Here is a 10,555-nt window from a genome sequence, read left to right as displayed (position 1 = left end):
GGCCGCCCCCCTCCCGCCCCGCCCCGCCCCCCGCCTCCGCCGGCTTGGCGGGGGCCCGGGGGGACACGCAGAGCCTGGAAGGGCCAGCGACGTCCCCCAACCTACAGGCTCTTAAGATACAGTGATTGTTTTCTCTATGTCTCTATGCGAATGACCCAGAATTAAAGATGGATTAGCCTGGTAGTTGTTGCTTCTATGCACCTGGTATGTTCTGTAGTGGTGGTGATGGAGGTCTGCTGCTTTGGGCTCATGTTTGAAGTGCAAATGGGCTGTCCAGGTGGGAAGTGTGAGGACCAGGGCTGAGATCTGGGTGTGGGACCAACACTGCCTATAATAATACCCAACTGATTGACTGCTTAATGTGTGCTGGGCACTGTGCCAAAGGGTGCATGGTCAGTTTCAGTCCTCACTGCGATGCTGTATCATCATTCTTGCTGGACAGGGCGGGGAGTGAGCTTTCTTTCCAAGCACATGTAGGTGAAAGCTAAAACCTCAAGGAGAATACTTCTGGAAGCCATACCAGAAGTCTCCTATTTGGTGATTCACAGATGACACTTGTTCCCCAATGCCCCCAAATCCTCCTGCTTTGAGTTTCTCGGTCTCATGGGAGCTCTGTGGTGTCTTTATCTGCTTAATTTGAATTTTTCTAGACTCTCTGTGTGTCAGAAATTTTTTCTCTCAGAGCTGGAAAGCATTTTTGAAATGCCTAGGTTGAAGGGCCCTTAGGAAAATACCTTTACATGCCAATAGGAGGGGCTAAAATCTCATTTTTTAATAAAAATGAAGACAACAGTAATGGATTCATAGTTGCAAAATACGGGAAAGGGTACATTGACTTTGTCTGAGTTCAAGCCCTCTGGCCCCCGTCCTGTTCCCTGCACTGGTAGAAAGCATTTTCATACTCTCTGTCCCCAAGGGACTACAGGGAGAACCAGAGATCCCTGAGCAGAGGGTCATGATGATGGGAATTTATTGGGTGCTTGCTCTATGCAAGAGCTCAGCGCTAAGCTTAAACTCATTTAGTGTTCTCAACAAATGCAGGAAGTAGGCACAGGCAATGCTGTTACTTTACAGATGACAAAATCAAGGAGTCAAAAGATTCAGTGACTGGAGCCAGTGGGTGGCATAGTGACTGGAGCACTGGACTCTCACATGGCCCATTGTTTGAACCCTGAACCTGTTGATTTGAAACTCACAGTAGGCACATGTGTGTGCATGTCCAGAATCCCAGCAACAGAACGGAGGAGAGTGGATTGCAGTGTGGCCATTCCCCAGGATGATTTCTCACTTTCCTTCTCTCTGTCTCTGGCAAATGCACATGTCCTATGGCAAAAATCTTAAAAAAAAATACCCCTAAAAACAAAAACAAATTTCAGTGACTTATCAAGGTCCTGCAGTGTGTATGGTGAACCTGAGATTCAGACCAGGCAGGCAGGCTCCAGAGCCTGCTTTTACCACTGAACACCCTGCCCCATGGCTATATGGCTTATGTTCCCTTTAGCTTCAGTCCTTGGGAGCCAAAAAAGATCCTCAAATAACCCCTCTACAGGCATCAATCCTTCTCTCTTCTTGAGCACCTCACATGAATGTCAACAATCATTTGAGGGCTCTTTCTTCCTGTCTGGAAAGATGGTGTCCTGCAAGGTAGGCACTGGCTCTCCTGCTACTTCTTCGAGCTCCACCACTGGTGCAGCAGGGAAAGGCAAGGGCAAAGGCAGCTCTGGAGATTCAGCAGTGAAGCAAGCGCAAATAGATGGCCTGGTGGTATTAAAGAGAATCAAACACTATCAAGAAGGACGAGGAACTGAAGCTGCTCAAGGGGTACTTTTGGGTCTGGTTGTAGAAGACTGACTTGAAATTACCAACTGCTTTCCACTCCCTCAACACACAGAGGGTGATGCTGACTTTGATGAAGTGCAATATCAGACGGAGATGATGTGGAGCCTTCACCACGTCAACACTGATCACCTCCACGTGGGCTGGTACCAGTCCACGTACTATGGCTCCTTTGTCACTCAGACTCTCCTGGACTCCCAGTTCAGTTACCAACACACCATTGAAGGATCTGTTGTTCTCATTCATGATCCCATAAAAGCTTCCCAAGGGTCTCTCTCACTAAAAATATACAGACTGACTCCTAAACTGATGGAAGTTTGTAAAGAGAAGGATTTTCCCGCAGAAGTGTTGAAAAAAAATCACCTTTTTTTTTTTTGGAGAGGTTTTTGTCATAGGGCACGTGTGCTCGCTGGACAGAGAGACAGAGAGACAGAAAGTGAGAAATCACCCCCACCCAGGGGGGATGGCCACACTGCAATCCCTTCTCCTCCATTCTCCTCTCTGGATCTTGGGCACACACGCACACGCACCCAGTGTGAGTTTTAAGCCCCCAGGTCCAGGACACGAACCGCGGTCGACTACATGGGAGTCCAACGACATAGCCATTACACTAACTGCTGGTCCCAAAAAGGCAAATCTCACCTTTGAACACATGTTTGTGGAAGTGCCAATTGTAATTAAAAATTCACCTCTGATCAATGTCCTAATGTGGGAGCTCAAGAAGTCAGCTATAGCAGATAAACATGAATTGCTCAGTCTTGCTAGCAGCAATAACTTGGGGAAGAATCCGCAGTTGTTTGATGGACAGAGTGGATGAAATGAGCCAAGGTATAGTTAAACATAACACATACATGAGGAATCCTAGTAAACAGCAGCAGCAGAAACATCGGTATCGGCAGTGTCGCCAGCAGGAGAATATGCAGCACCAGAGTTGGGGAGAACCCCCACTCCCTGAGGAGAACCTGTCCAAGCTCTTCAAGCTACCCCAGCTTCCTGCCAGGATGGAGTCGCTGCTCATCACAGGCCAGATTAGCACTTAACGTCTTCAGAAGAGGAGTTATCATGGACTCTTGAGATCATGTCAGGGAACTCTGGGGAAAAATATATTTGCATATTGAAAAGCACAGAGAATTCTTTTAATGTCAGTGCCATCTTTGGCCATATTGCTGTCTTTCTACCCAGCAGTAAAATAAAATCTTGACTGCTTGTTCAAAACAAACAAACAAACAAAAAAGCACACAAAAAAACAATCATTTGAGGTTATGAGATTTTCTTTTACCTTAACGTTGTCATCCCACAGCTAGTCTCTAGGCCACTCCATCTCCCATAGTCACATGTTTCTTCAGCAAATTTGATGTGTGGTGCTATTGAACACAGAGGACTCACTTCATTTGGATGCAGTGAAGGAGAATAACATGAACAAGGTTGACTTGATGCCTCAGTGGAATATATGCCATTTCTGGGATGAGAGTTCCATTTTCTGAAATGGACCTCATCCCCAATAATAATTGCCTCACCTGTCCTCAGGAATCTTTGACAGGGGATCAGTAAATTGATTCCATGTATAAGCGTCAGACTTGTCTATGGAAGGTGGCACATGAGCTTAAATTCACACTGGTTTGCAAGTGATCAATGCTGGCCCTTTCATCTACCTGTTTATTGCCCAATAAACTGTTGACTAGCTCCCAGGTGCTGAGGTTTCGAGCTGGGCTTTGGGATTGACTAGAATCTGGGGGAAGGATGACTGACTGATTTCAGTTACTATTATACAAGGTTGAAAGTCTTAGACACAGCAGGAGAAGTGAGAAGGAGTTTATGTTATAGAGTTTAACGAGAATAAATTCCTATTTAGATGAAGTATCAGAAAATGTTTTGTATAATAGCTAAGGAAGTATTTTAAAAAATTGCCAGAGGGAGCATGAGCTTGCTCAGAGGAGAGAGAGAGAGAGAGAGAGAGAGAGAGAGAGAGAGAACCCCCTTCCCCGCTATGGAGCATGCTTGGGCATGTGCACACATACACCTGGCATGTTTCTCAAGCTTTCAGGTCCAGGATTTGAACCATGAAGTGGGCCATGTGGTTAAGCTTCCTTAACTACCACCCCTTGGGCTGGCCCACTTTGGGGCATTTGAATGATTCCTTAGATGATATGTAGCATGTGAACAGGTGAAAAGGGGAAAAAACAACACAGAAAGGAGAAACAGGATAAACAAAGGTAAGAAGATGATTTGTCTCTATCATTGGAAATTGCTTGTTCTGACTCTGAAAGTGAACATTTTAACCATAAGTATACCAGCATAAATACAACTTTTACTCTAAAATGTGTTTTCTGGAGTTAAATCCATAGGATCAATTAAATGTGTACCAATAATTTTTCTCTTTGGTGCCATTAAGCCCTTCCCAGGGTTACTTTTCATTTTCTTTGTTATTTTATTAAATTTATTTTTATTGGATCATTTTTTTTCCTTTGGAAACTTCACAATGAAGATATGATCTATTGATCAGTTTTTTTCCCCTCCATGTCAGATTTCACAAATATCTTTTGCCATTGTGGTTTGTACCAGGAAGAAAGAGTTCTTGCTAGCAATTTTCCATTTAATTTTTTGATTACTAGCTTTTTACTTGATTATTTATATCAATATTAATTATGAATTGAATCAAACCCTAATCATCTGCACTTATGTTTTTAACTGATCCATGAGAAATTTGTAATCAAAGCCCTTCAGGCATTCCAGGATTAGTCTGTTGTTCTAAAGTGGCCAATTTTATCACTAATTAGAATCTTTCACATACTGTCATCATGCTGAATATTGCTTGTTAATTGTTTACACTGTGGCTGGAACACCAACAAAAAATCAGTCAGATCAAAATAATGGGAATAAACACTTAGGATAAAAATGACTTTCTAAAATAATGTGGGTCTTAATTTAAGCATAAAGGTCCAGAGAGAGGCAAGCACAGTGAATCTATGGGTGACTCACAGTACGATACCTAGTTTTAATAGCAGTCTTGAACCAGACACTCCAGGTTTCCTTGTTATAATTTATTTCTTTTTATTTTTAAGAATACTTAGAACACTTCATTGGAAGCCTAAGTAATTGACTCCAGCTTGCTATAGGACATGTGTGCTTGCCAGAGAGACAGAAAGCAAGAAATCATTCTCTTGGGGTGGGAGAATGGCCATGATGCAATCTTTTCTCCTCCTTTGTCCTCTTGGGATTTTGGGTATGCAGGCACACACGCCTGGCGTGAGTTTCAAGTCCTCAGGTCTGGGACTCGAACTGTGGTTGGCCATGTGGGAATCCAGCATCTTAATCACTATACACCTGCTGACCGCCCACCACCCCCGCCTTGTTATAATTTCATGAACTATTTTATGTCATGGCTAAGATTTCTTTTAATCGAGGCAGATGTTGTAATATGAAGAGACTTCAAAAAGTATATGGAAAGATGTAATTAAAGTGCAGGTTAATTTCGGTGCAAATATTTTTGGAATACATGCATAGTTTTATTCCTAAAACACATTTTTTTCATGAGTTTTTTGAAGACTCCTCATATAGTGGCTAAAAGTAAGGAAAGATGATTGGGGTTTGAATTTTGGGTTAGCTGCTATTTTCCCTGGGCAAGTATCTTTCCTCTCTGACCTTCGTTTTCATATCTAGAAACAGCAATAGCCTACCTCATTGGTTGTTGGACACAGTTCTTGACACTTTTATAACACGTGCCATGAACTAAGGTTTTGCTTTTAGGAATTACCTAATTGAAGAGTAGACACTGTATAAAGGAGTACACACTATATAAAACATAATTCCTTCCTTCCTTCTTCTTTCTTTCCCTTTTTTCCACCTCCCTTTCCTCCTCTCTCCTTGCCTCTTCTGCTCTCTCCCTCCTGTTTGCCCCTCCTCAGTTCTTTCTCCCTCTCCTTTTCCTGGCTACTTCTTTTCCTCCTTCTCCTGCTCTTCCTACCTCTCATCCTTTTCTCTTCTTTCCCCCCTTCTTTTTATTCTCCTCTATTACCTTTTAGTTCTTAGAATACTTCATTGGAAGACTGGGTATACACCTGCTGATAGCCCCCCTGTAGCTTTATTCTGTAGCTCATTTCTTGAATCTCAGCTTGAATCAAATGATTTTCCTCTGATCTGAAACTCTGCTCCAAAGCCTTTAGCTTGGTTGTCTGTGGCTGTGGAGTCAATAGAGACAGTGGAGAGTTTAATGCGCATAAAGGAAGTCAGACTAGAAAAGTAGTGGGAGCTGAATTCCAGCGGCTTCCAAATGCCAAGACACCTGGGCTTTGTTCTATAGTTGGGGTTAACGGGCCAGGAGCCACTGAAGGTCATTTATCAGGACAGTACAGTGATCAGAATTCTATTTTAGGCAGATAAATTTGGCAAGATGTGAAGAAGATTTAGGAGATGGGAAGTTTTACTCACAACCTGTGATTGTTAGCCTATATTACAAAGTGGTGAACTTTGCTTTACATGGAAAAATCTGTGATCAAGTTAGGGTTCTTGAAATAGGGAAACTATCCAGGTAAACTCCATGTAATCCAGGTAAACCCCATGTAATCACAAGGTTTCTTGTAAGAGAGAGGCAGAAAGAGCCACCACTACACAGAGAGAAGGATATACGATGACCTCAGCAGAGAAAGAGAGGTTAGAAGATGCTGAAGTTTTGAAGAGGCACAAAATGTCTATGAGCCAAGAAATGAGAAAACGATCAGAAGTTGGAAGAGATGAAGAATGAGTTTTCCTCTAGATTGTCTGGAGGGAGCACAACCTTGCTGACCCCTTGACTTTATCGCTGTGAACTTATTTTGTATTTCTGTCCTCCAGAGTTATGAGAAAATAAATTTATTTTGCTTTAAGATGGCAAGCTTGTGGCTATCTGTACAGCAACCAAAAGAAACTAGTAGTTTCTTTAAAGTATTTCTTCTGGAAATCAAGTTCTGCTACCTTCTGACCTCAAGGACTGTGTGCAGATTAAATGTTATTATTATTATTATACTGGCCATTGTTATATTGGCTTCTTTTTGCCCAGAACTTATTCAGCACATGCACCCCTTTCACTTGTTGCTATCACAATAAAACATGCCAAGAGGAAAAAGAGGAACCTCCCAGATTCTCACTTCTTTAATCCATCATCTACATGCCTTACTTGATTTATCTGCCTAAAATGAAGTTCTCACTCTTTTTTTACCTTCAATGGCTTCCTCACTCTACTATAGAACCAAGTCAAGACTTCTTGGGTTGGGAAGAGCTTGGTGATGTATCCAACTTTCATCCATGAGGGGATGGGGATTAATAGCAATGATGGTAATGGTGATGATGATGACTATGGTGATACTGATGATGGTGGTGATGGTGAATGATGTGATAGTGATGATGGTAATGGTGACGATGGTGATGGTGGTGATGATGGTAATGGTGATGGTGGTGATGGTGATAATGATGTGATAGTGATGATGGTAATGGTGATAGTGGGGGGTAGGGATGAGGGTGGATAGTGATGATGGTAATGGTGATGGTGGTGATGGTGATAATGATGTGATAGTGATGATGGTAATGGTGATGGTGGTGATGGTGATAAGGGTGGTACTGATGATGGTAGTAATGCTGATGGTGGTGGTAGTGATGATGATGGTGATGGTAATGGTGACGATGGTGATGGTGGTGATGATGGTAATGGTGATGGTGGTGATGGTGATAATGATGTGATAGTGATGATGGTAATGGTGATAGTGGTGATGGGGATAAGGGTGGTGCTGATGATGGTAGTAATGCTGATGGTGGTGGTAGTGATGACAGTGATGGTGGTGATGGTGATTAGGGTGATGCTGATGACAATAGTAATGCTGATACTGATGATAGTGTTGATGATGGTATAATGATTATGGCAATGATGGTAATGGTGATGATAATACTGGTGGCCATTATGACCATTATGAAGCTTTATGGTACTTAGGCCCTGTACTTTGTAATTCTCCATTTTACCTCCTATAATCCTTTCACTGTCCCCAGGAGGAAGACTTAAGTTATATAGTCACACAGTGTGCCAGTGGCTGAGCCAGGACTTCTTGGCAGGCTCCAGTTCCTTCAAGAGTGCTTGTCCCCCTACATATATGCTGTCCTTTCAGTGTGATTAGGATGGATGTGCACGTGTGGTTTGACAAGATGATTGATTTTCTTTCCTCACCAGACAACCCCTAGCATTGCTTCATCAGAGCAGCTCAGAGTTTAGTGCTATAATTCAAATAATAAATATGAGAACTCAGAAAAAAAATACAAGCAAATCACTTTGACAAATGTTCCCCCTGCTGGTAGGCTCACTTTAATTTGCACACCTTTTGGGACAAATATTTTGTGTCCTGAATGAGTAGCCTCTCTGAAAACTCACACTGGCATGGGGCAACTCTTTGAGTTTGCAGGTGGCACCTGGGGTCAGCTCCCTGGCATGCATATAGATCAGAACAGGAATATTTGGCTTCTAGATTGGAGAGGAAATTTATATTCACTTCCAATCTGCAATGTACATAGCTTCCCCTATGCATTCACTGCGCCCTCACATTATGTCAGAGTAGTTTTAGCTAGAGGAAACAGCAATTGAAACATTTTTACACACCAGAGTTCCTTTAAATTGCCTTTCTTTTTAATTATATAGATTTGTACATTAACTGGAATGCCCTTCCCTGCCTCATGCCCTGTTTTCCTTTTAAGCTTGGACAAAAGATGTGGATTGGCTACCAGATCGTCATTCTTAATCCTTTTCCCTAGCTTGTTTCTCACTATCTGACAAAAATCACGGAAAACTATCCACAAAAATTGTTTGTTAAAGAGGCAGGCTATCAAAAGGTCGATGCAACTCAAGTGTCTATTAGCGGTTGAAGTGGTTGAATGGATAAACAAAATGTGGTATGTACATGCAATGAAGTACTACTCAGCCTTGAAAAGGAAGGAAATTCTGACACATGCTCTAACATGGATGCAACTTAAAACTTATTTTAAATAAGTCAGTCACAAAACAACAAATACTGTATAATTCACTCCATTCATATGAAGTGCCTAGAGCAGTCAAATTCATAGAGAAAGGAAATAGAATGGTGGCTGCCAGCAGTTGGGGGAGGGGAGAGTGGGGAATTAATATTGGATAAAATTCCAGTTTGGGAAAAGTAAAAAGTTCTGGAGATGGATGGTGGTGTGAGTTGCACAATACTGTAAATGTGCTTAGTACCTCTGAATTGTAACTTCAAATTTATTAGAATAGTACACTTTATATGTATCTTATCATGATGAAAGCATATACTATTAAATAATCTTCTGTCAGGATTTCATCTAATATTTGTTTTATTTTTTCCAATTATTTAATGACATAAAGAATCAACAATACAACTAAAAAATATAAAACTTTTGAAAATAAAAGTGACTCATGTTTTCACCTTCAAAATAAACTGCTATTAAGATTTTGTCGTATGTATATACTTTCAGTTTTATATTTTAATGCATGTTTACTTACACAAACACAGAACCACATTTTGAATGTTTTCTTTAGTAAAACTAAAATTGTGTTGTTCTCACACTCTGTTTTCTCCCCTTTTACTAAAAATAGAATCAACAGTTCCTGTTGTCTAGACAAGTTTGTTTTCTGAGTGTATTTATTCACTCGTTCATTTAAAACCATTAATGGGCATCTATTTTCTGCTTGGTTCTTGCCCCTCTACAAAGATGAAAAACATTCCAGAGACATCTGAAAACCATGACTTTGGGTTTTATGAGCATGCAGCATCCTTGCTTTGTCACTTATCTGTTCATTTATTCATCTCTCTATCCATCCATTAGCCTGTATATTTTAAAATTTTTGCCAGAGTGCACGTGCACTCACCAGAGCTACTCAGCGAGACAGAGAGAGAGAGAGAGAGGGAGAGAGAGAGAGAGAGAGAGAGGTAAAAAGTACTCCTCAGTGGGGAGTAAGGTCACACTGCAATCCACACCCTCCATTTTCCTTTCTTGGTGGGATTTCTGTCTTGCACCCACACACACGTGCTCAGAATATTTTCAAGCTTCTGGGGTTGGGACTTGAACCTTGCAGTCAGTCATGTGGAATCTGGCTCCCTTACCACCAGGAAATGAAGCTGATTCTATCTATCTAATTTTTCATTCATTTAAAGTCAATTGCAGACTCAATACATGTGCATCTAAATTCTTTAGTATGCATATCATTGATTAGAGTTCAGTATTTAGTTACAAATTTTCTTCTTCTTCCTCTCTTTCTCTCTCCCATTTATTTTTAGTTTTTGATGTAAAGGACCAATTTTTTGTTTTTTTTTTTTTGTTTTTTTTACATGGTTCATGTAATAGCAATGATCAAATCCCGACTGGGCTTATAAATGCATCCAAAACTCAAGCCGTTTAGGAACACATTGGCCATGACAGAAGTCATTTTTTACAGTATTCTCCCATGCAAAATTTGCATACAAGGGCTGATCCTAGTGAAGTGGTTCAGCGCTGTGCACAGGGAGCCAGATCCCATATGGCCAGCCATGGTTCGAGTGGCTTTAAAAGCGTGCCAGGCACGTGCACGTGCTGAAATTCCTGAAGGGATGGAGAAATGGAGGGAAATAGGAAGGCGGCTTGATCATGTGCCATTGGTAGGTGCTGTTTCTCTCTTTCTCTGGTGAGTGCAATTTTAAAAATTTACATAAAATAAAATGTACATACATTAAATATG

The 10,555-nt window shown here is 41.4% G+C and overlaps 1 pseudogene; it reads left to right on the top strand.

Moving 5' to 3' along the window:
- Positions 1-1,629: 1,629 nt before the first annotated feature.
- LOC102470108 (eukaryotic translation initiation factor 3 subunit H-like) lies at positions 1,630-2,876 on the top strand (annotated as a pseudogene).
- Positions 2,877-10,555: the final 7,679 nt, after the last annotated feature.

Source organism: Tupaia chinensis, unplaced genomic scaffold (assembly GCF_000334495.1).
Source record: "Tupaia chinensis unplaced genomic scaffold, TupChi_1.0 Scaffold141490_1, whole genome shotgun sequence".
In the NCBI taxonomy this organism is placed as follows: domain Eukaryota; kingdom Metazoa; phylum Chordata; class Mammalia; order Scandentia; family Tupaiidae; genus Tupaia; species Tupaia belangeri.
Note: the sequence above shows the minus strand (reverse complement) of the source record. Positions and strands in the feature narration are given on the sequence as shown.